We start from the raw sequence: 24,304 nt of genomic DNA on the forward strand, positions 1-24,304 counted from the left end.
GGTGTGTCCACAAAGAAAAGTCTAGAACCAAAAGAATCCTATCCTGTGTTCTATAAAATTTCTAAATATCTAATATCAGCAACTTATCAAATTGTTCTAACAATACAAAGAATGTCACTAAGCTCATACTTTCAATAAAGTATTACCCTGCTATCAAGACTAGAAAAAGTCATAACAAAACAGGAAAGAAACACAGAAGACAATTGAACAATTTCCGTGATGAATATAGATGAAAAAATTTTTAGCAATATACTTGCAGCCCAAATTTAAAAATATATTATGAAGATCATACACTATTACTCTTACTACTCTGAGGATTTTGTGTTAGATGGATATAACACAAGTTATTAAATGTAATGCATTACATAATAAACCTAAGATAGAAATCATGTGATTTCTGCATTTCAATAAATGCAAAAAACGGTATTTGGCCAAATTTGATTGTGCCTTCATGATAAAAAATCATGAATGATCCACAGTTCATGTGTTTCCACTAGTTGGGCTAGTTGTCTCTGTCCTTTTTTCAGTCATGGTCTCGATATCTCTCGCTCATAGAATCCCTTCTCTCTCACATGGATTGGACTCGTGGAGCTCCGCCTAGGACCCAGCCATGGATCTCTGAATCCACTTCCATCAGTCACTGGATGAGGGTTCTATGGTAACAGTTAGGGTATTCAGCCATCTGATCATCAGAGTAGGCCAGCTCAGGTACCCTCTTGACCATTGCCAGTAGTTTATGGTGGAGCCATCCTTGTGGATTCCTGAGAACCTCCCTAGCACTCTGATCCCTATTCCAAGGAGCTTTCATTTATCATGGTATCTCTTTCCTTGTTCTCCCACTCTGTTCCTGATCCAGCTTGAACCTCCCGTTCCCCTAAGCTCTCATGCCCCACCCCTTGCCCTCCATTACCCCACCCCCACCCCCAGTTTGCTCACCTGTTTCTCCATTGTTGGGTGATCCATATGTCCTTTCTAGGGTGCTCCTTATTTAGTTAGCATCCTTGGAGCTGTGGGTTGAAGTCTGGTTATCCTTTGCTTTACATCTAGTATTCACTTATGAGTGAGTACATAGCCAAGGAGCCCATGGTACTGGACTAGGCCCTCTAGATAAGCAAGACAGTTGTTTTGCTTTACCTGTTTAGGGGGCCCCCAGGAAATGGGATTGGGACCTGTCCCTAGTGCATGAGCTGGCTTTTTGGAGCCTAGTGCCTATGGTGAGACACTTTGTGCAGCCTTGGTGCAGGGAGGAGTGGCTTGGACCTGCCTCAACTGAATGTACCAGGCTCTGCTGACTCCCCAGGGGAGACCCTGCCTTGCAGGAGGTGAGAATGGGGGGTGGGTTGAGGGAGAAGGCTGAGGGGTGGGAGGAGGGAGGACAGGGGAATCTGTGGTTGGACTGTAAAGTGAATATAAAATCTCTTAATAAAAAAAAAAAAAGAAAAAAAGTCCTGAATGAAGGAGAAATACATAGAACATCCTTCAGTGTAAAAAGAGTATATATAATAAATATATAGCCAATATTATATTAAATGCTAAAAATAGAGAGCATTTTTCTCTAAAATTTGGAATGAAATGAGGATTCTCACTCTCTTCAGTCTTATTTAATGTAATGCTAACTCTTAACTAGATCAATACAAGGAAAAATATAAAAAGGATACAAATAAAAAGTGAAGAAATAAAATTATATTTATTTGCAGATAATAAAATTCTGTACTTAATAAATGCCTCGATTTCCATTAGGAAGATTTCATAACTGATAATTATTTTCAAAAAATAGCAGGGTTACAAAATCAACATGCAAAAATCATTAACTATTTTTATATTCTAAAACCAAATCTACTGAGAAATAAATTGGAAACATTTCTGAAAAAAATGAGTATATCTGCTAATGAATGAAATTCTACCCATATCCCTTATCCTGTGCAAATATCAATCCATAATGTATCTAAGAGCTTAATTTAATGCCTGAAATGCTAGGAGTAAAGAGATGTCTCAATGGTTAATTCATTTGCTGATCCTAAAGAGGACCTGGGTTCAGTTCCCACAATCCACATTGGGTGGTTCACAATTCCCTATAAATCTGAGTCCAAGGGATCTTCCAGTTTCTACAGTACCTGCATACTATAGTGTGCACATAGACATACTCAGGCACATACACATACACACAAAATAAATGAGAATAAAATGTTTGGAGAATACACTTCAATGTATGGCAATGGCAGTAACTTTCTGATTAATGCTCCAATAGGACAAGAAATAATTTGCTGTGGAATGTTCTGTATGGCAAATATGTTGCTCTGATTGGTTAATAAATAAAATACTGATTGGCCAGTAGCCAGGCAGGAAGTATAGGCGGGACTAACAGAGAGGAGAACTGAGGCAACAGGAAGGCAGACGGGGAGACTGCTGGAGCCAGCGCCAGGACAAAGAAGATGTAAGGTACCAGTAAGCCACAAGCCATGTGGCAAAGTATAGATTAATAGAAATGGGCTGAATATAAGAGTAAGAGCTAGACAATGATAGGCCTGAGCTAATGGCCAAGCAGTTTAAATAATATAAGCATCTGTATGTTTATTTTATAAGTGGGCTAAGGAACTGCCGGGGATTGGCGGAACCTGGAGAGAAAACTCTCAAGCTACAATCATCTCAAGAATTAACAAATGGTATTAGATGAAATTAAAATATTTTATACAGCAAAACAAGCAATCACAATCTATCAGCACAGTGAACATATAGCCTACAGAGTCAGAGTAGTATTTTCCAGATACATCTGAGGCCAATATCCAAGAAATACAAAGAAAATGCAAAAATCAAGCACCCCCCCAAAAAAAATCCCTGCCAACAAAATGGATTAATGCACTTAAATGACAGTTGTCAAAAGAAAAAAAAACCAAAAATTCACAAGAAGTATTTTTAAAGTATTCAAAATTCTTATTCACAGAGGAAATACAAATTCAAATGATCCTGTGAGTCAATTCCACTTCACACAGAATAGCTACCTGTCGTCAAGAAAACAAGTGATAACAACTATTGGGCAATGTGAAGAAAGATTCCCTGCTGAGGAAAGAATAAATTGGGATGGCCATCAGGAAAAGTAGGATGAAAGTTTCTCAAGAAAATTAAAAATAGAACTCCCATAACATGACTCAGCTATATCACATATGAACATATACCTAAAAAAATGCGTATTCTGCCATCGAGATACTTATGTGTCCATGTTTAATACTAGTCTATTAACAACATCAAGGAAATAGAATCTGTCTATATGTCCATTAACAGATGAGTGCATAAAGAAGAAATAGTAAATGTATATAATGAAATTTTATTCAGTTATGAAAGTTTTATTTATTTTATTTTATTTATTTTTTTTTTGGTTTTTTGAGACAGGGTTTCCCTGTGGAGCTTTGCACTTTTCCTGGAACTCACTTGTTAGTCCAGGCTGGCCTCGAACTCACAGAGATCCGCCTGGCTCTGCCTCCCGAGTGCTGGGATTAAAGGCGTGCGCCACCACCGCCCGGCCAGTTGTGAAAGTTTTAAGAAAACTAATGAATCTGGAAATTACTCTGTTAGGTTAAGAAACCCAGATTAATAAAGATAAATATTAAATTATCTATTAACTGTGGATTCCAAATATTCTCTCTCTGTCTCTCTATCTCTGACTCTCTCTCTCTCTCTCTCTCTCTCACACACACACACACACACACACACACACACACACACACTCACACCTATAGGTATAGGTCTTGAATGTAAAAAGAGATTCCTGAGAGGAAACCAGAACTTTTGAGGAATGGGTAGTGAACAGCATAAAACATGAAGAAGACTGAGGGAAACATACAAGGTTGATGTGGGGGGTGGGGTAGAGAAGAACAGAGGGGGAAGATGAACAAAACACATATGTAGGAAAATACCATAACAAAATCTGCCCCTTTTCATGCTAATTAAAAATAAACAAATTAGCAAATGTTAATAAAATAAATAAGGTTAATTCATATATTAAAATGGATAATGCTAAAATAGTGGGTATAAATCTCATAAACAATAAAGTATAAACAAATTAATTATATATGAATATTTTAATTAATATGTATTATTATGTATTATTATGTATTATTATTAAAATAAAAACAATTATTTATTTACTTATTTATTTATTTATCAAGAGGATGAAAAATAATGCAACACACCAGGAGAAAATATTTGCAAATCAAATGTTTTTAAGATGAAAGACTTGTGTCAGTGATAGACAAAAAACTTTAAAATCTACAGGATAAAAGACATGACAGACATGACAGCAAAGAGGATGCATAATGGTGCTCAAGGCCAAGCAAAACTATTCAACCAAATTCAAATCTAGAGAAATGCACACAGATTTAAAATAAAAATAAATTACACGATTACTTGAATGACTACTTTTAGACAGGTTCTGTCACTATAAAGTCTGTATGGATGTGGTGATGCTATATTTCAACCAGTAACGATGGATATAAAATATATCAATGATTTAGAAAACTGACTCTTTCACAAATGTGTAAATATGCTCATACAGTGTAACCTAGCAAGTATATATATTCATATACATTATCCTTTAATGTTAAAAACTTAAATTGACACGAAGACCTGTATATGCATATGCATGACTTTAGTTCTAATAACCCTAAACTGCAAAATACTCAAATGCTTATCATCAAGTTAGTAGTTAAACAGTTAATGGCATCTGCATGGTGCAATAATAACATGTGGGAATAAAACTAACAAGAAATTGATGCATTTAAAAGAAATAAGGTTCAAGAGCACACATTTCATAATCAAACAGTTAATCTGAAGGATTACCTATTACATGTTTCTTCCCATAACAAGAATACAATAACAGGGAGTAAATGGATTTTATCCAAAGTTAGGATTGTAGATAGGGTGTGAAAATGAATACCCTTCCAGAGTTTATATGGACACAGGTTCAATTTTCAGGGCTTGAGTTGGAGATGTTTTTTCTAATCTATGCTACCAGTAAATTTTCATGTGCTATACAAATATTGCAACTCCAAACAAGCACACTCTAAGGATAAGCAATAAAATTATGAATACCATCTCTTTTTAAATATCTAGTATTTAACCCAAATCTACTCCTTGGTTTTGACCATTTTTATCAATTATATATGTTATTATCTCTTAAAAAACATTAATCTTGTTTGAAAAGGCCGTAAGAAATCATATTGTTTGTCTAAAATAGATTTAATATACGTAAGTGTATGTACATATGTTTTGTGAGTGTGTGTGTGTGTGTGTGTGTGTGTATGTGTGTGTGTGTAATTTAAAATTAGTAATTTCACAAGGGAGTGATAATACTCACCAGAAATCCTAGTCTATCTAGCAAACTCTAGTATCAAATAAGGGAATATTTCTTTGAGTCATTGGTAAAGGGAGTCTAAGCAGCTCCTAAAACAATAGTCTATTGATGCTGCATTCGGTTGATTATCAGAATTAAAGGTAAGTCCCTGTTGCTGAAGACACCTCTTACTTCTGACACAGGACTTGGAGGAATTGAGCTGGTTTGATCTGGGAACCTCCTCCCTGAGGAAAAGCTCTTAGAGTGTCAGAAAGTTTTACACAGTTTGCCAAAAGGAAAAGGAATCTATAGTGCTATCCAGATGTGACACCAAGAACCACAACAATGACAAGCAAGGCAAGATATCTCTAAAAGTTCTTTATCTTAGCCATGGAAGGAAGGGATGTGGTATTAACAACCACCCAATCGCACTTAAGTCCCAGTCAATAGGAGAAAAGTTATGACTGGTGTTGAAAACCCACTACCCATGGATGATGAGTCCACGGAACAAACCTACAGGAGAATCTATTACTGATACTTTGATAAAGCAGTATACAATTTCCAGTGGCTTTCTAAAAACATGTCTGTATACCATCAGATGAATGTAGTTCCAATCCCTCTTCAAAGATGATTCTGTTGCAGCAGATTGGCACCATTAAAGAACACAACAACTGGTCAAAAGGCAAAGAAAAAGTAGGAATGGTATGCTCAGCTCCCAATTAATCCATTTATAACACAGTCGCTACATCTAAGGCATATGGTATGCCGATGAAGAATTTTTCCCATTCCACATGCTGCCTTTTCATTCTGATAATGTTCTTTCCTGTGAAGAAGCTTTTGAATTTCGTGAGGTGCCATTTGTCAGTTGTTGGTCTTAATGCCTATACTTCCTAAGTTATTGTATTTATACCAGTAGATCAGTGCATTTCTCAACCCTCATCAGATAAGCTTTATTTTTCAGTAGACAACAGTTAATACAAAGACAAAAAAAAATGATCAATGTGCAGAGAATAAGAGAGTATAGATTCCTCAGTTCTAAATAGGATCTATATCACATTCCCTCTCCCCCATCTTCAGAGATAATCTTGAAGTGAATGCTGGAAGAATATAAGATCCAGAGGCAGTAGATGTCTATAGTGAGACAGTATTTTCCATGGATGACAGGACAGTTGCATGAATTAACTCAAAATGGCTGGGAGACATATAAAGGTGGGAGGAAAAAGTAGGATGAGGGATAGTAGAGGAACTGGAAGGTAGAGAATAGAGGGGATTGGAGCTAAAATATTATATCCATTCATTAATTACAAGTAAAAATTTTTAAAGCATGTATGCTACAAAATCGACAAATAATAAAAATAATAATGCTAATAATAATGTAATGAAACATAACTTTGTGAACACACTATGCTAATTAATTTACTAAATAAATGAACACCTTACTAAATCTGTGCTATCTCAATAGTCAGTGCATAATGCTCATTAAATCCATTATAATTTAACCTTTTATTGGATACTCTGTCTGCTGCAACCAAAGAGCAGTTTATAGATTCAGACATCTGAAAATAAAAAATTTCTTTTCAGAAGTAAACATGTCTTCATGATTTCTTCTCACTTCGAGTCTCTATCTTTTCCAGGCCAAATTCTACTTTCTTATGTGTATTCACATGCTAACAGTATTCAAAGTTCTATAGTTCTAGTTGGCATGCATAATTTTCTCATGATAATTTAAAAATATAGTAGCAACTTTGACAACATTTTCATATAAATTAAATTGTTCATTTTATAGGTGACTTAAAACACAACGAGAAAACATTCAAACATTTCATGATCTCCATTTTCATAAGAATGCACTATTAGAATTTTCCACGTAAAAGGAAATTGAGTGGAAAATTTTAACCCTCTCTAATTTTTACAGTCTGTTAACCTTTATACAAGTTTTGTTCTTCTCATTATAAGTCTATTGTAGCTGACCTTAAGAATCTAGTTTCTGTCTGAGGTCAGTATTTTTTTTTTTAAGATTGCTAAAGCCTGGGTCAGATAGAAATGACTTAGCAACTAACATGAATTCATATAGAAATATACAACTAACAGTTCTTAGATCTGGTATCAATTCATTCATATTCTAACACTTCAAAAATCTAATATGGTTGGGCACTAATTTAGGAGATGTAAGAGGAACTGATGTGAGTAGGAACTCAGAAAACCTTAAGAAATCTGTAGCTATAGACCAGGGACTTCAGGATGCTACATCATACATCTTTATGAAATAAAATGGAACCTAATATACCCAAGTAAAGAAGGCACAATGGAGCTAGAAGATGCACAAAAGTTCTTTAAACCATCTGGAGAATATTCATGAGAAGATCTGGAGACTAAGAATAAACAATTTGATATAGATTCTGCAGATCAGTATCCCATTGATTCCAACCAACAACTGAAGAAATCCATGTTATCTTAGTAACCTGATACTTGCTTTATGAGTTAATACCTGTATTTCCCATAGTTCATTTTCTGTCCATCAATATCTCCTTCGGAAGGATTGACTTGTAAATAATACTTGGAAAACGAGCAACAGAGAATTTAATTTGATGTTTGAACTTCAAATACTGGGGAGAAATTCCACATCGTTTCCTCCTGTCTCAAATCAGTTCATTTCATATTTTATAAAAGACCCAGAAATTAGGGGAAACTTCATGCTATAATTCAGAGCCTGAAAGACAAGCTACACACTGTCAGAAAAGCCAAACCCAAACTTATCACCCAAGAAATTCATGAGATTGTGTGAACGGTATTTGAAAACACAGATTTTGCAGACATAATAATGTCTTCCTGAGTTGGAAAATGTACAATTTGAGGGGAACGAAATTGTATTTTATGTTATAACAGAAATGTCAGAAATATTTTAGTATTATTTAAGGTACCTTATTGACAAAGAGATCATGAGTTGCCATATAGTTTTAATTGTGATCATAATCATCATTAGTGCCTATCTACAAAGAATGGGATTCCTTAATTTGTCACAGAAGTGTTTGGTATACCCAGCTTGCATTGCATTTTTGTTTATTCAATTCTCATGTATGCACATTGGCATCTGGTTGCCTCATAATGCATATTGTGTTAACATTAAATTGCAGTGACACCTTGATTTGCTTGCTACTATCTCTACATTTCCTTTAGTGTAGTTTTTTCAGATTTTATGCCCATTTATTAAAATTGAATTTCTCTTCTTCAATTGTAATAGATCAAATCTCTACATCAATCATCATAGAAGTCTTCTTAGCAGAAATATACACAAAATATATGTTCTTCTTTCATTTTGCCTTAGATGGAAACTCTAAAAGCTTCTCTTACAACACATTCTACACATTGCTCCCTTTTTTATTTCTTTGCTTAATTGATTCATGTCCACATTAATTTTCAAGGTTAGTCTTAACACCAAAATACACTGTGTAAAGCCTGACCAAGACAAGCCATTTTTACTTCAGAAGATGAGTGGGAATGTATTGAACAGATCTGCAATCAGTGGTCGAGCCATATGGTGTGGGACATGAGGGGAGAGAAGGCAAGTTGTCAGTGTGTGGGGTGTGAGAAGAGGTAGGTGTCCTTCAGCATGTGCAATATGGGCAAGCAGAGGGATTGCACTATGGTGAAATCTTTTACACATGTTGCATCTTCCCTTTCCTAGGCTTGATCTGTTGCTTTCAAATCAAGCAAGTTCATAGTGTGGATGAATATAAGACATGGAGCACAGTAATATCTTAAAGACACTAAATATCTATTTTTCTCATGTAAAAATGGTCCACAAAGTAGAAAAGCTGTGTAAGTTTTTAAATGATGCTTTTCCACAGACATGACAAGCAGACTGCATAGCTAAAGTCCTTCTGTTCTGCTGATGAATGTCCCTTTACAGAGATTTTACTCCCAGATGGTCCTTCTATCTCTTCATCTACCCCCTAAAGAAATAATACTAACTGCGGTTTTTTTCTTGCAGTTGTTGTTTTTTTCTCTATCTCAATATATTTAGCAGAATTTTATAGTTCTTCACACTAGGGAAGTAACTCCACAGTAGTTCCACCCCATTCATGTTACAAGAGTTCCTTTAATTGTTTTTAACAATCCCAAGACAACTTGAAAATCAGTTGGTAATAATTTTCCTTTTGATTAGGAAAGACTTTTTGATAGTTTTCAAAGAGATATCATAAATATATTATCTTTTCATTTATTTATTTTTATGTATCTTCATGTTTATTTCTCTCAAATTAAATGTGAGCTCCAGAAATCACATTTTTATCTATTTATTGCTGTCTGCCCAGCTCATTTTGGCATATAATAAACATTCATTTAATTTATAAACTGTAATTATAATATCTTGATCATACTATTTATAATACATACATATGTTTTTATTGAAAATATAACTGTATTCAAAGGCATTTTTATGTATGAAAAATGGTAGGTAACCAAAGTCAAAGTCCAAACTCTATTTCCAGAATGGATCATCTCAAGAGAAAACCATACTGATTGTACTGGGACCATAAAATATCTCTGGGTTACATGAATTCTCTGAATAGGTCAGAAGCCCACTGTACATTCAGAGCCATTCATCAAATCTTGATAATACAAAGAGTCTAACTTAGTATCTAGTTCAAACAATGATTCTTGAATTGCCTCAAAGGGATTAAAATAATCTGTGCACAAAGAGCTACAGTCGTGTTGTTATCATATTTCATCTCCTTAAAGCCAATACATTGAAAAAAATCAATACAGATATTTCAAAAGATGCAGTTTATGTTCATAAGAAATTGCTACAAAAAGATATTCCAGATAATTAGATAGAATATTTGGCAATACAGCACAAACAAGTAGAAAATGTTAGGAGTTTAATATAGAAAAAAATACACTTCTCCCTTACAACCATGTTTAGGGTAAGTCACCAAAAAAAAAAAAAAAAACAAATTACCCATCAGGCATCTATCTCAACAGCTTAGATGTTTTTTACAGTTGATGTTTTTTACAGTTTTTTACAGTTGTTCACGGAACAGCAGTTGTCGCTGCGACAAACCATAGTTCATTATTTTCATGTACCTCAGACCTGAGATGACAACTTTCATTTTACATAGTCTATCTATAGAGCTAGTCTATGCCTCTACTCATCAGCAAGGGATGTGTCTGGTATATTCTATAACCTGTGTCATGTTGAGTTTCTTTTGATTACCATACATATTGCATTTAAGAGGAAGGATCACTGTCAATATAAAGGAGTGGGAACACAGCTCTGTGGTAGAGTGTTTGCCTGGTATTCATGAGGTCTAATATTTAATTCTCATTACTACAAAAAAAGAAAAGAGAAGCCAGAAAGACAGAGGTGGGGGGGGTGTCACCACTAACGTATTACTAATGTGGAAGTATTTTGAAATTTTGCTCAATGATCGAACTTAAACTTGACTTAAAAAATAATGTAATTGGAAGACCATTATGTATTCTTAATCCTGTGGCATTCATACATTAAATATTGTTTCTGAATATTAATAGTGTAGGAACAAGCTGGATTCCAGATACCGAATTGCACTAACACAACACAAATAAGCCCAAATGGTTTTCTTGGTACAGGTGAAGTTTTAAATGGCTCCTTCCAGGATAACAGGATACTGGTAGGGATCGCCATTGCCCTAGATGAAACTATGCCATAGCAGCAAAAAATACATAACTCCCATTCTTCTTGGACGGTCAAGCTATCTCTCAAGTATTGTCACTGGTTTGTAGAACTAATATAACTAAAATCCTGTATTATTGCATTAGTCGAAGCTTAAGGAATGTTTGAACATTATTGTTGTTGCATTTTGTTTTCTTGCTTTGTGTTTTATATTTCAAGTGGTCAGAGCAAGGTAATTTTATTTTCCGTTGTTTATGTTTTAGTTGTGAAAACCCTGATACTTTACTACAAAATAAAACTAATGACCTAGTCTTGTGCACAATTGAAAGAAGCAATGGATGACTAAGACTTTCCCTGGCAGAAGAGAGAACAGAGGTAGAGAAGTATAAAATGAAATGAATAAATATTTATATATTTAATGTTATAGATTTGTATTGTGCATTATATCAAATAGTGTATACGTAATTATTATTAAATATACAATTAGTATGTGATATACATCATATAAAATGCATAATATATACATAGTAATTTTATAATTTTATTTAGAAATAATATAAAATACTTTAAAGGATGGTGCTATTTTCATTACACTTTTTGATATAAACATTTAGCAAGTTTTCTCTAAGGTCCAAGATATATTTCATAGTGGTGGAGGATATAAGTAGTCCAGGTTAGTATTGGTCATCATAAAGAAAAAATTTAACTAGATTATTGCTCACAAAATCGGACTTGTTATTTCTCTTTACAACCTTGCTTCCCACAGGTGAGTGCATTTCGGAGTCACCTTTCATACTGTTAGGTACATACTGCTAAGCTTTCTCTTAGAATTTCTGAGTTTGTGGATGCAGGTGGTTAGAGTTTGCCCTGGTAGTAAAGCGACCAAATGACTTACCGGTCTGGTCTGAGGAAACATATTAGGAATAATTACATAGTACGTGTTGAGATATTCATTTGACATTATTTTTTCATGTTGGTCAGGTTTTGAAGATGATGTCATCTGAGGGAAGAGGTAGGTTTATTTATTCATTTAATCTCAGCAACTATTAGACCTGCTCAACTAAGAGTGATACTAAAAAAACATTTTAATAAATAAAGTATCTATTTTATCCCCCATATCATTGAATCATTTAATGGTAAATCTTAAAACTATAATGTTTGCTCTTTCCCATATAAATTTCAATTCATCCATTCTTCTTAAAAATACATTTATTTATTTTGGTTTTTCAAGACAAGGTTTCTTTGTGTAGTAGCACTGGCTGTCCTGGAACATCCTTTTTAGACCAGGCTGGTCTCGCTTGCCTCTGGTGTCTGAGTTCCAGGATTAAAAGTGTGTGCTACCACATCTGGCTCATGCCACTTTTAAGCCACTTTTAATCATTTGGTTTTTGTTTGTTTGTTTTTTCCCACAAATAATTTAAAATTCACAGAAATTTTGTTTCTAAGCAATTATATCTTGAAATAAGATTATTTCACATTGCTCCTCCACTTAGAATATGGCTTAACCACTGGAAGAAATGAAGAACATTTCTTTATTTAATTATATGATTTTGCTGTAGTTTACTAAGAAGTAACCTTTCATAAGAGATCAGCACACTAGAAATTCATTGAGGTTAATGAAAAGATTTTCTGGTGAATGCCTGTTTTAGAGGCATTCATGGATCCCTGGAAGGCCTTGGGTTGTTGGAGTTCTTTCATAGTCTTTTGTTTTGCTTTGGTTGGGGTTAATGTTGCAAAGAGAGAATTGGTCCCATTTAATACTTAGAAGCAGGCTGCTGAGAACAGGAGTACCTTAGCAAGGTATCTGTAGCTGAGGGTAATTTTCATATCTTCAAATAAGCACTTCATTCTCCTTAACTGGAGGGACATATGAGCTACTCAAGTACATAGGTATATATGATTTTCCAATATCATGACTAATAGTATAATAAGCAATATATTGTTTTAGCCATTTTACTACTACTTAAATAATAATTAGTATTTGATAATAAAATTAAAATGAATAAAAACTATAATCAGCATGCATGTGTGTATTCTTGTTTCCTTACCACATGTTATATAATCTTAGGATGCAAGATATACTTTCTTATCTTTTTCTCTACTATTTCTTAGTTATTAAGTGTCAAAAATTAAAATTTGATAAATTTATTCTGTCAGACTAGAAACTCTTATTGGCTGTTTGCTAGAGTGTTAAGAAGGAAACGCCAGTGCCCACCCATTGCTGTCTGCTCTGAGTGGGAAGGAAAAAACACGAGCCTGCCCAGAGCCATTATAACTGAACTGGAGAAGACTCACAAGTCTTGTGGTGCCAGGTAGTCGCACACTATTATGGTGAGTGTGGTTGTTTGAATGTATTTGGCTCCCATAAGCTCATAGGGAGTGGCACCATTAGGAGGGGTGGTCTTGTTGGAGGAAGTGTGAACTTGTTGGAGGAGGCTGGATGACACACACCTTTAATCCAGACCTTGAGGCTGGAGGGCACACCTTTGATCTGGGCCACACCTTCTGTCTGAAGTGTGTCACTGTGGGGTCAGGCTTTGAGGTCTTTTTCTCAAGCTTCCCTAAGTGTGACAGTCAGTCGACTTACTGTTGTTGCCTTGGAGTCAAGATGTAAGCACTCTCAGCTCCAGCACCACTTCTGCCTGAGTTCTGCCATGTTCCCTGCCTGATGGGTTGAACCTCTAAACTGTAATTGAGCCACCTCAATTAAATGTTTTCTTTTATAAGAGTTGCCTTGGTCATGGTGTTTTATCACAGCAATAGACAGTGAGTAAATATATGGTGGGGTATGGAAGAGAGAGAGACGGAATGGCTCATGTTCTTTTGAGAGAGACAGATCTGAAGAGGTGAAGAAGGTTAGGAGCTGGGTGAGTTGGGGGGCCCTTCCCCTCACTGGCTGCAGCTGCCCACTCACCTACCTTGCCTGGGCAACACAGTAGAACTGGCCCTGGTGGTGTGGGTGCAGGTGAGGCGGCCCCAGGAGTGTGAGAGCAGGAAAACAGACACTGTCCCTCCATGAGTAGGGTAAACTAGATAGAGGAGTGCTGGAGGGCTCCCCCTGGTGGAGAAGATGAGGGAGAGCTGATGAGCTACCAACCAGCAACCACCAGGGTCCAGAACTAGGGCTATGAGTTGGCCCATCCCAGCATCCACCCCATCTATGATCTGCTGGAGCAAGTGAAGAGGGTTGGTACTGTAGACCCAAAGCTGCAGGATCCCTATAACACAGAAAAACAAGACGATTTCCAAGAGGAGTCCCAGTGGGGGCCGAGTATTGATGCTTTAGCAGAAACCAGAGGCCTGGAATCAGAAAAATGACTCCTTGCAAGGGACACTTGAAAGAAAAGATGTATCGACTAAAGGGTATACTGTGTGACTCACTGTGCTAAACTACAGCTTCCAGGAGGAGATTTTTCTTTCTTTTTTCTTTTAAATTTTGTTTTATCTAGGGAGTGGGGTATCAAGGGTATAGGGCAGGAGCAAAGGGACAGGAAGGGGGATATGAGTGGGATAGAGATGCAAGATGTGAAATCCACAAAGAATTAATAAAAAAGTTAAATTAGGAAAAAAAAGAGAAGGAAATGCCACGTAGACACTCTGTATGAGCAGGTTTATGAATCAACATAGAAAAATAGAGTTAAGTTCCCCTAGCTGAGTCACATTAGAGCCCTAGTCCCACTGACAGTGTATGATGCTGGGCCCTATGTGCTACAGAACTGAGAATACACTGAGAGTACACTTACTATAATCACTGCGAGAAACAAAAATGTTCTGTGACATCCTGACAACGCAGCACAGAGTAGACTGGGTAACAGTCCTTCTGTGTGTACAATGTTTTAGAAGCATAAACACCAGTGTCCTATAGGGAGGTGGACACTTGTGCATCCCCCATTGTAACACGTACTCATTCACATATCACTTACATTCTCCATTTGCTTACCAACATGATTGTTGGGTATACTACACATTGAAAATATTAGTGATTATATGAGGAAAGTTTTATATTCATACATAGGTGGATAAGATAATCTATGAATTGTAGGAGGACCTATGTAGTTTTCAGTGCTTATTTGTGCTGCTACTTTAGAATAACAGATTCAGACACTTCAAAAGCAGTAAATTATGGTGATATTTTATTTGTGCTGAAATGTGATTTCATTTGTTTGTTAATAAATAAAGTTGCCTGGGGGTCAGAGCTAATAGCAAGCCATAGCAGAAGATGGGCAGTGGTGGTGCATGCCTTTAATCTGATCACATGGCTGGCAGAGTCTCTGTGTTCAAGGATACGGCCAGCATGGAGACACACGCCTTTAATCTCAATACCAACCATAGAAGACCTGGTGGTCTGTACAGACAGTTAGTGACAAGGAGGTCATGTGGTTGGGTTTACAACCAATGAGAAGGCAGAACAGAAAGGCAATAAAAAGCAGACACACAGGAAGTAGGCCTCTTTCTCAGGGGAAGGATGGCAATGGCAGCGAGGAATAAGAAGGCAGTTTTAGTCTCAGCTCTTAGCTATTGCTCTGACCTCTTGGGCTTTTAACTCTGCATTTGGCTCTGTGTTTCTTATTTAATAAGACCATTACATCTACAGTAAATCTCCCCTAGCCTCAGTTCTAGTTGCTCACAGCTGACTAGGGTGGCATTGTTTAACTAGTGTGCCTCATACCTGACTCTGTAATATACTATATTTTTAATAATTCACATTCAAATGTATAAAAGATGTGCATTGTCCATATGATGCTGCAGTATTTTCTTTCAGTCTAGTTTATGCTGACACATGCTGTCAGAGGCAGTCTCAATTCTATTTGCTGTTTTCACAGCCAGGCCAAACCTTTGCTTTCTTTCTCACTCTATTTTCCTCCTAATATTCTGTATTCTAGCAATGACTCTTCTACTCCCGGTACCTTGAGAATGGCTGGCACGCTTCCAAACAGGTCTCCAATGTGGTGTTGTCACTCTGACCTTCTCTCATTTCTTTGGCCGAGGTGTCCGTCTGCTCTCTCTGCAGCACTCTCATGATAATTTTTCTTTGTCCGACCCTTGTGCTACAGCTGTTCTTTTTCCTATGAGCTCCCAGTGATTAAATCCTGCTATATCCCCTATGGCTTGGATCCCAGGACCCTGTCTAGAGCCAATAATGGAATGAAGAAAAGACAGACACACAGACCTGTCGACAATGGAGCTGGGGTCAGGTGAGGTTCTCTAGGTGCTATAATCCACAATTTCAGCATGTTTATTTGGTAGGTGTGTGTGGTGGTGGGGCTGTTGTTGTGGTTTAGCTAGTGCTCTCTGTAGGTGAGCAGTCTCTGGATGTAAACATCCCCTAGGGGGAACTTGCAGTTACTAGTCTTTGCATCAACAGAACAACCTTTCATAAACCCTCATATTCAACTCCAGAGGAAAACTTTTTCATCTGTCTTGAGCCTGATACATATGGGTAATGCCTTTCCCAATTTACCATGGCCAGTTTACTCCAGAGTCCTCAAAAGGATGTTTCAAAATACATATTCATTTAGGACATCACTCACTCAAGATTTTCTCAGCTCCCTACAAAGACACTGTCATCCTTGTTTTTGGATCACTAAGGCAGACATGTACACATTTCTATAAAAGAATTGTATAACTATCTATTAAACTAAAGCCACAAGGACTACTAGAACTAATATGTTTTATCAATTTATACTGTTAATGATTATGCCACATTACTAAGGACTATACTTACACATCTACTATTGGTCAAAAATTTGATTTCTTTGTTTATGCTTGAGATGTATATTTTTCTGATAAATATATAATATGAATAAATATAGAATAGTATAAATTAATATTAAAGCCCAGGTCACTATAATAAGCTCAACCATTAATTATTTCATGTGGACCTTTTAGGTTTAAGACAAGAGCCTATTGCTATAGAATTTAGTTCCCATCCTTAATTTGTTTGTAAAGCAAGCAATTTGTTTTTTGATCACTAAGGCAGACATGTACACATTTCTATAAAAGAATTGTATAACTATCTATTAAACTAAAGCCACAAGGACTACTAGAACTAATATGTTTTATCAATTTATACTGTTAATGATTATGCCACATTACTAAGGCCTATACTTACACATCTACTATTGGTCAAAAATTTGATTTCTTTGTTTATGCTTGAGATGTATATTTTTCTGATAAATATATAATATGAATAAATATAGAATAGTATAAATTAATATTAAAGCCCAGGTCACTATAATAAGCTCAACCATTAATTATTTCATGTGGACCTTTTAGGTTTAAGACAAGAGCCTATTGCTATAGAATTTAGTTCCCATCCTTAATTTGTTTGGCAGCAAGTAAATTTGTGCTTCTAAAATATAAATCACTGTATGTACAAGGCCATTCAAAGACTATCAACTTAAAAATATTATGAGATCACTTTAGAAAATAAGCAATCATTTAAATATTTGGTAATTTTTAACTTTGTTATAGAATATACACATAGTTAAATATTTTAAATGTTAAAAGTATAAGTGGATGAGACAATTGTAATTTGAAATATGATGAATATGGCTTTAAACATAAATAAATAGTGACAGTTTATGTTACATGTAGAAGATTTTTTCATATGCACTTTGTTATCTCAAAACTACAAGATGTCCAGGGCAAATCATTAATATCTTTAACATTAATTATTTTGTTTTTAAAAATAACAAAAAAGTAGTAGACAGGAAATTCTAGACAGAATGTATTCTTTTTTCTCTTCAATTCTTAGAAACCACACTTTAATTATAAGGAGATAACTAGATGTGTTACGACCTGAATTCAAATTAATATTTGATTAAATTTCACAACACAGCGTGGGGCTATAGCTGGAATGAACAGTTTGATGAAATTACAATTACTTAGTAATAGATATTAAGCTAAGTAACTATTAAATTGCTAATTTTGCAGAGTGTAATAGCAAGTGCCAGAGGAATAATACAGATTTTCTACAAAGGCAAACTCGGTAGACATTTAGACATTTGGGACTGTGTGGCTGAACAATTCTTGATCATAATATGTATCTCATATCTGTGATGATGTTTTATAAACTTCATTAAAATCAGTGGGGAAACTGAAAGGACAAATACTTGCTATTCCTAATCTGTATTTTGAAATGCCAACAGAAAGGATGCAAAGGATATTGGAATTAGTTACATCTTAATGGAAACAAATAAATGAACAAAAACATGACCTGCATCATTTCTAAATGTAAAAGAAGTCAGAAAATGGGAAGCCATTTGAAAGAGATGTGGTCTGGGTCAGAAAGAATTTCTTTTCTTTTTTTTTTCTTCGAATGTATGAATAGATACTACTCTAAGAAAATCAGGAAAGAGAAAAGATCCTCAAGGTGGGTTTCAATAGCAACTAAAACTATTAGGATCAAGACAGTATATTAGGTTCTATAATAATAGTCTCTTGTGTCAACCTGACTACAAGAGTTGATAGAGTAAAAGCAGGCTGCGAAAATATAACAGTGGAACACCAGCAAAGCTAACATTTACAATTGTCTTACTTTTCTTATTGCTGAGACAAAAAGACCTGATTTCTTTTAACTGACCTGTCAAGTTGTGATAGGAAAACATTTTGCTAGGCCTTGGCTTTTGAGGAGCAGGAAACTACTTCAGCTTAGATGTGCTTCCTTTATGGGAATTTGAATCTTCATTTGACAGAGCCCTCAGTGGGTGGTGTTTTGCCATCCAGACATTTTTCCTATTGAACCAGTGCAGTATGGGTTTGTCTTCAATGGTGCTTAGCTTTTGAGCAAGTACAGTAAATGATAACCAAGCTGCATTCCTAGACACAGAGAAGTTAGGTAAAGAGGAAGGATTTAGGGGAGGAATGTGGATCTCCCTGGGAAGGGGAAACAGAATAGATTTTGCTGGTTGGTAGGGAAAAGATTTTGGGGTGGGTGAGGACAAAAGTGGGAGGGATTAGGTTGAACTGGGGAGATGGGAGGGAGGGAGAGATGGCTGGGATTGGGGACATTTGGAGGGTGGTATGGAAACCTAGTGCAGTGGAAAATTCCTGTAATCTATGAGGATGGCCCTAGTGCCCTAGTGAAGACTCTTAGTAATAAGGGATATGGAGTATCAACTGGCCATCTCTTGTAGCCAGGCAAGGCTTTCAGTGGCAGGACTGGGTTGTGTTCAGTGGAGATGTTGACTTAGTGCTTCACGTGGAGACTCCCAAACAACCCAGCCTGGTACTAGGACAGAAGATTGCTCCTTGCGAACTGACAGTGGGCTGTATTGCTGAGGATAACACCCACATAGCTCATTGAACACAGAGAGGTCGAGCAGCTGCCTTCATGGAGCCTTCACCCCTATGTTCTAGTCTCTTTGGTGAAGAATGGTACTCTTCAGACTACCAAAGGAGGAATGTGGACACGGTGAGGTACATGCCCCTGAGGCGTGGCCACTGGAGACCCTTAAAACTTAGGATTCACTTACGAGGTGCTGTCTTCACTTCACTACCTCGTGGTCACTACCTTGTGGTTTGGGATGCTGGTATGGACCAGGGCAGAACTCACCAGAGAACCACATTGGACTGTGCCTCACCCTTCCAGGATTCTGCAAGAAATTCCTTTATTCTGTCTTATGAGTTGACCCTCAAATAAACTCCTTTGATTGTTAAATAGACTCTGTGGATTTAACCCAATAATCATTATATTGGCATGTTAGGTTATTGTTTCTTGGAGGCCTATTCTTTTCCCACCTGCTCTATTTGGAGGAGTGAAGGGAGGAGAAAACTGTGGTCAGGATGTATTGTATAAGAGAAGACTCTATTTTCAATAAAAAAAAAAATTATCCCCCCCCATAAAAACAAACAACAGCAACAAACGAACAAAAAGTACAGCTTCACTCTTAGCACCATACTGCTGTCTTGTCTTGAAATTTCTTCTGCCAAAAACTTAGCACATATCTTCAGGTTCTTGCCTAGAAAATTATGCCAATGGCCCCTAACACAGTTCCTGACAGAGTCCCTGTTTCTCTCTAAAACTTATAAGCTGGTTCTCCACTGTCCATTTCTCTTAGAATCCTTGTCTGCCACGTTCACACCAAAATGGCTTATTAAAAAATTTCTAGGCATTTCCTAGCTCAAGTTTGCAAACTTTCCTTCATATCTCAGCCACAAAACTATTTCAAATGCTTAAGAACAACTTAGTCAGGTTTATCCCTGCAATGTCCCAATTCTAGATACCAATGTCTATCTTAGATATTTGCCCTGTTATTCTGTAAAATGGCCTGAGAAAAACAACTTGTGGAAGAAAGAGTTTGTTTTAGCTAACAGTTCATTCTTTAGTCCATTGTAGTGGTGAAGTTAAGGCAGCAAAGGCTTTAAGTTGCTGGTTACATTATCATCATAGTCAGAATAAAAGAAAAATAAACACACGCTGCTTCTCAGCTCACTTTTTCCTTTTAGTGTGTTCCAGGAGCCAATGCCTATGGAATGGTCAACCCATGATTAAGGTAAGTCTTTGAATCTCAGTTAATATAATAAAATAATGTCCTATGTGCATGTTCAGAGGTTCATTCACAGGGAATTCTAGAGGCTGTCAAACTGACAGTTAACACTAACCACCAAAATATACACTTCAAAATTATGATGATGTCTCATATTATGAGCAAAGGCAAGAAAAGAATAAAACTTGTTAGGACAGAGTTACCTATGGTTGACAGAGGCCAGGAACTAGCTTTGACTAGAAGGACTAACTAAGGATGGTGAGTACAGGCTTGGGATCTCATGCAGAGTTAGGTTTGTATCTTTGCATTGTCAACCAGCTATACATTGTGACTAAGTCAGTCTTTGAGACTCAACTTTATCAGATCACACATACAGGAGTTACACTAATCAGTAGAAGAACCATGTCAGTATTAAGATTCTCTAATCCAAAAGAACACTTTTCCCATTTCCCACAGCAGAGAATGCTAATGAATTTATATTTATCCATTTTTGAGCAAGGTAGTGTAATGAAGGCAGTGTAATGATTAAAGTCATACATTTGGAAGGTTAATCTAATGAGTTGTATGGGTTAACTCTTAAGGTCACTTAGCTGGCCCCAATGTCTATGGAAGATGAAATGAGAAGCTGGCAGACAAAATATAGATAGAAGCTGATGTACTAATCATTACCACTGGAAGATTAAAAAAATAAAGGAAAAGGTAAGAGGTTCATAGCTTCTTCTTGCTTCCCAAATACTGGTAGGCATGAGATTTAAAGTGCTGAGATTAAAGGCATTTGGCTCCAAAGTACTGGGATTAAAGATATATGCCACCACTGCCTGGCTCTGTTTCTCTCCTAGACTGAATCAATCTCATGTAGTCCAGGGTGACTTTGAACTCACAGAGATCCAGATGGATATCTGCCCCCCAAGTGCTAGGATTAAAGCTGTGTGCCACCATTGCCTGTCCTCTATGTTTAATCTAGTGTCTGGCTCTGTTCTCTGATCCTCAGGCAAGCTTTATATGATACACAATATATCACCACAGCTTCTATCCTTGCTGTTTGTCAGAAGTTTGAACAGAATAATCCTGGACAGTTTTTATCTAGGAAAATCAATGGGAGATGTTTGGAATGAAGCTGTCCAACTGCCAGCTGGGAACTCAGACTTGGATGCTCTACTAACAGACTCAAATGCTTAGGAATACTAAAGGAACAACCCACACTACAAACAATAAAGTCTCTTGGACATTGTGTTCTGAGCAAAGACCCCTAACCTAAAGAAGTGGCTGTCATAAGCTTCAGCAACTTGGTGTGCCACTGTTTCAGGCTTTGCTTCTCTGAAACAAGCCAGGCATTTAGATTACTTCCTGTTTTTAATCTTGGATAAGATACTAACTCAATAAAACATATTCACTATGAGAAATAGGCAAATATGACTATATGCTTCATTCTCTGTGTTACCTGAGGGGTGCAACTCTATTCACATTTCCAGAATTGGTAATAAACAACAACAAAAATTTGGAGTAAGGGTCAAAACTACCAAAGTAACCAATGAAAAATGTTAAAAGAAGAGAAGTCTAGGGAGAAGACATACTCCGTGAATTTTATACTTAAAAGTGCATATAGAAGCAGCCATCTCTTTATAAAGTAGTCAGAATGAGAAAAATATGAGTGTTAGTCAAGAAGAACTGGGAGGAACAGTTCAGATAGTGTGCTCAGGAAACTTTGGGGAAACTGGAAAGATTAAGAAGAAAGTGGAAGAATGGCACCTATTTTGCATTGCCTTGAGCCTTGATGAGCTCTACATAAGCTGTACATACATATTGATGCATATGTATTCCCTATAATGCTTTCAAGTATCTATTATTTCTAAACTTATTTCTTGGCTGAAGTATTGTTCTAGCTATCTCTGGTACGTGTGTGTGTGTGTGTGTGTGTGTGTGTGTGTGTGTGTGTGTGTGTATGTGCTCTGACATGTGTCACTATTATAGTAATTACAGAATCATCAACCACATAAGAAGAAAATTTGTGACCAAAGAATTGGAAAGTGTAATTGTTCATTTGCATAATTACGTAAATCCAGTTATGGCTTTACTGAATGTATCCATTAAAATAGAATAAATGGCCTTGATTCTATGCTTAAAGGCTATTTTAAGTATTTATCAACTGCACTTTATTGAATGACCTGGACAATCCACTGAGAGACCAAGACACTGTGTCTGGATACTGCCCATCTCCTCTGGAAAGAAACTGAGAGTTTTAGTTGTGGATAAACTTCTAGTTTTCTATGAAAAGAAGTAACCCCTTGAACAGATGGTTGGCTGCAAGATATTGCCACATTTCTAAAATATACTCTGAAAGCCACCAACAGCCTTGGTTCCCTTAATCTATGAAGAAGGAGCAAAGAGCTGATGAATCTGAAGTTGTTAACTATAACTAAAAACAGCAAATGCAGCAATGTCTTGAATAACAATTTAAAAATATTAGAAATGCTTTCCTTGTTGAAAATGCTCCTAGACATTCAGGGAAACATTAAGAAGTCCCAGAAAATAGCAACAGAGAATATTGTTGGAGAAATCCTTGGATGGTGAACTTGCAGTGTGTGGACTCAGAGGAGAGCGGGCATTTGCTGCTGGTCCACCCTGTGCTCTGTGCTCTCAGGTTGGCCCCTCCACTCTTCTGCCAGCCATTTGGAAAGCACAGGAGCCCAGAGTGCCAACTTCTCTTTTACTTCTCAGTTTTCCTCAACACTTGATAGACTTTACACCCTAGGTATATGATTTTGCTTTCTTCCCAGCCCGTTAATATCTTCCTTCCACCTATTTTCTTTCTTTCTTCCTTCCTTTCTTTCTTTCTTTCTTTCTTTCTTTCTTTCTTTCTTTCTTTCTTTCTTTCTTTCCTTTCTCTCACTTACAAACAAGCCTGAATTTACTTACAGATATCATACAGCTTTTCTTCTTGTAATCTATGTATTTTTTTTCCTATTAGAACAATCTCCAAATAACTGACTGAAAAAAAGCATTTTATTTTACTGGTGGGCTCTTCTAGTTTTTCTTCATGTTTCTATTTGCTCTTTGAGAATTTTGTACAATATGTTTTGATCATATTATTTCCCCTCCCAAAACTCCTACCAAATCTCCCTCTTCTCCCTTCCCACCCAACTTCATGTTCTTTCATCACACACACACACACACACACACACACACACACACGCACGCACCACTCAGAAAAATGTTCACTCCTCCTGAACAAGTGGCCTGCTCTGGAATATGGCTGACATACCTAGTTTTAGTTCATTAAAAACAAACAAACAGGGCTGGAGAGATGGCTCAGAGGTTAAGAGCACTGACTGCTCTTCCAGAGGTCCTGAGTTCAATTCCCAGCAACCACATGGTGGCTCACAACCACCTGCAATTAGATCTGGTGCCCTCTTCTGGCCTGCAAAGACACATGCAGGCAGAACACTGTATATATAATAAATAAAATAAATCTTAAAACAAACAAACAAACAAACAAACAAAAACAAAAACAAAACCCAAAAACTGATTTTCTCCTCCTGGCAGTTATTAATTGCAAAAATAGCTTCTTTCCTAGGAGTGGGATATGGGACTTTAGCGCTGAGATTTTTGAGTGGCTTAAGTTGTACAGGTCTTGTGCATGCTGTAAAACCTCTCAGTGAGTAATTACGTGTGCCAGTACCACTGCATATAGAAAATGCTATCTTCTTATCCACTGCTTATGGCTCTTTCACAATAAAGGAAGTTCTAAGAGGAATTTGAATAGCTCCAAGTGCCTAAATAAAATAATAAATAAATAAATAAATAAATAAATAAATAAATAAATAAATAAATAGA

At 36.4% G+C, this 24,304-nt stretch overlaps 1 long non-coding RNA gene across 2 annotated transcripts in view; it reads right to left on the bottom strand.

The window, feature by feature from the left end:
- The window catches only part of LOC131908050 (uncharacterized), a 136,770-nt gene that overhangs the window by 96,690 nt on the left and 15,776 nt on the right, over window positions 1-24,304 (bottom strand). The window contains exon 3 of one of the 2 annotated variants that reach the window (XR_009378527.1): window positions 11,877-11,979. The exons of the other annotated variant lie outside the window; for it this stretch is intronic. This is a non-coding gene — a long non-coding RNA (uncharacterized LOC131908050). Of the gene's footprint in view, window positions 1-11,876; window positions 11,980-24,304 lie in introns of those variants that run through there. 2 annotated transcript variants of the gene reach the window in all.

Source organism: Peromyscus eremicus, chromosome 4 (assembly GCF_949786415.1).
Source record: "Peromyscus eremicus chromosome 4, PerEre_H2_v1, whole genome shotgun sequence".
Classification (NCBI taxonomy): domain Eukaryota; kingdom Metazoa; phylum Chordata; class Mammalia; order Rodentia; family Cricetidae; genus Peromyscus; species Peromyscus eremicus.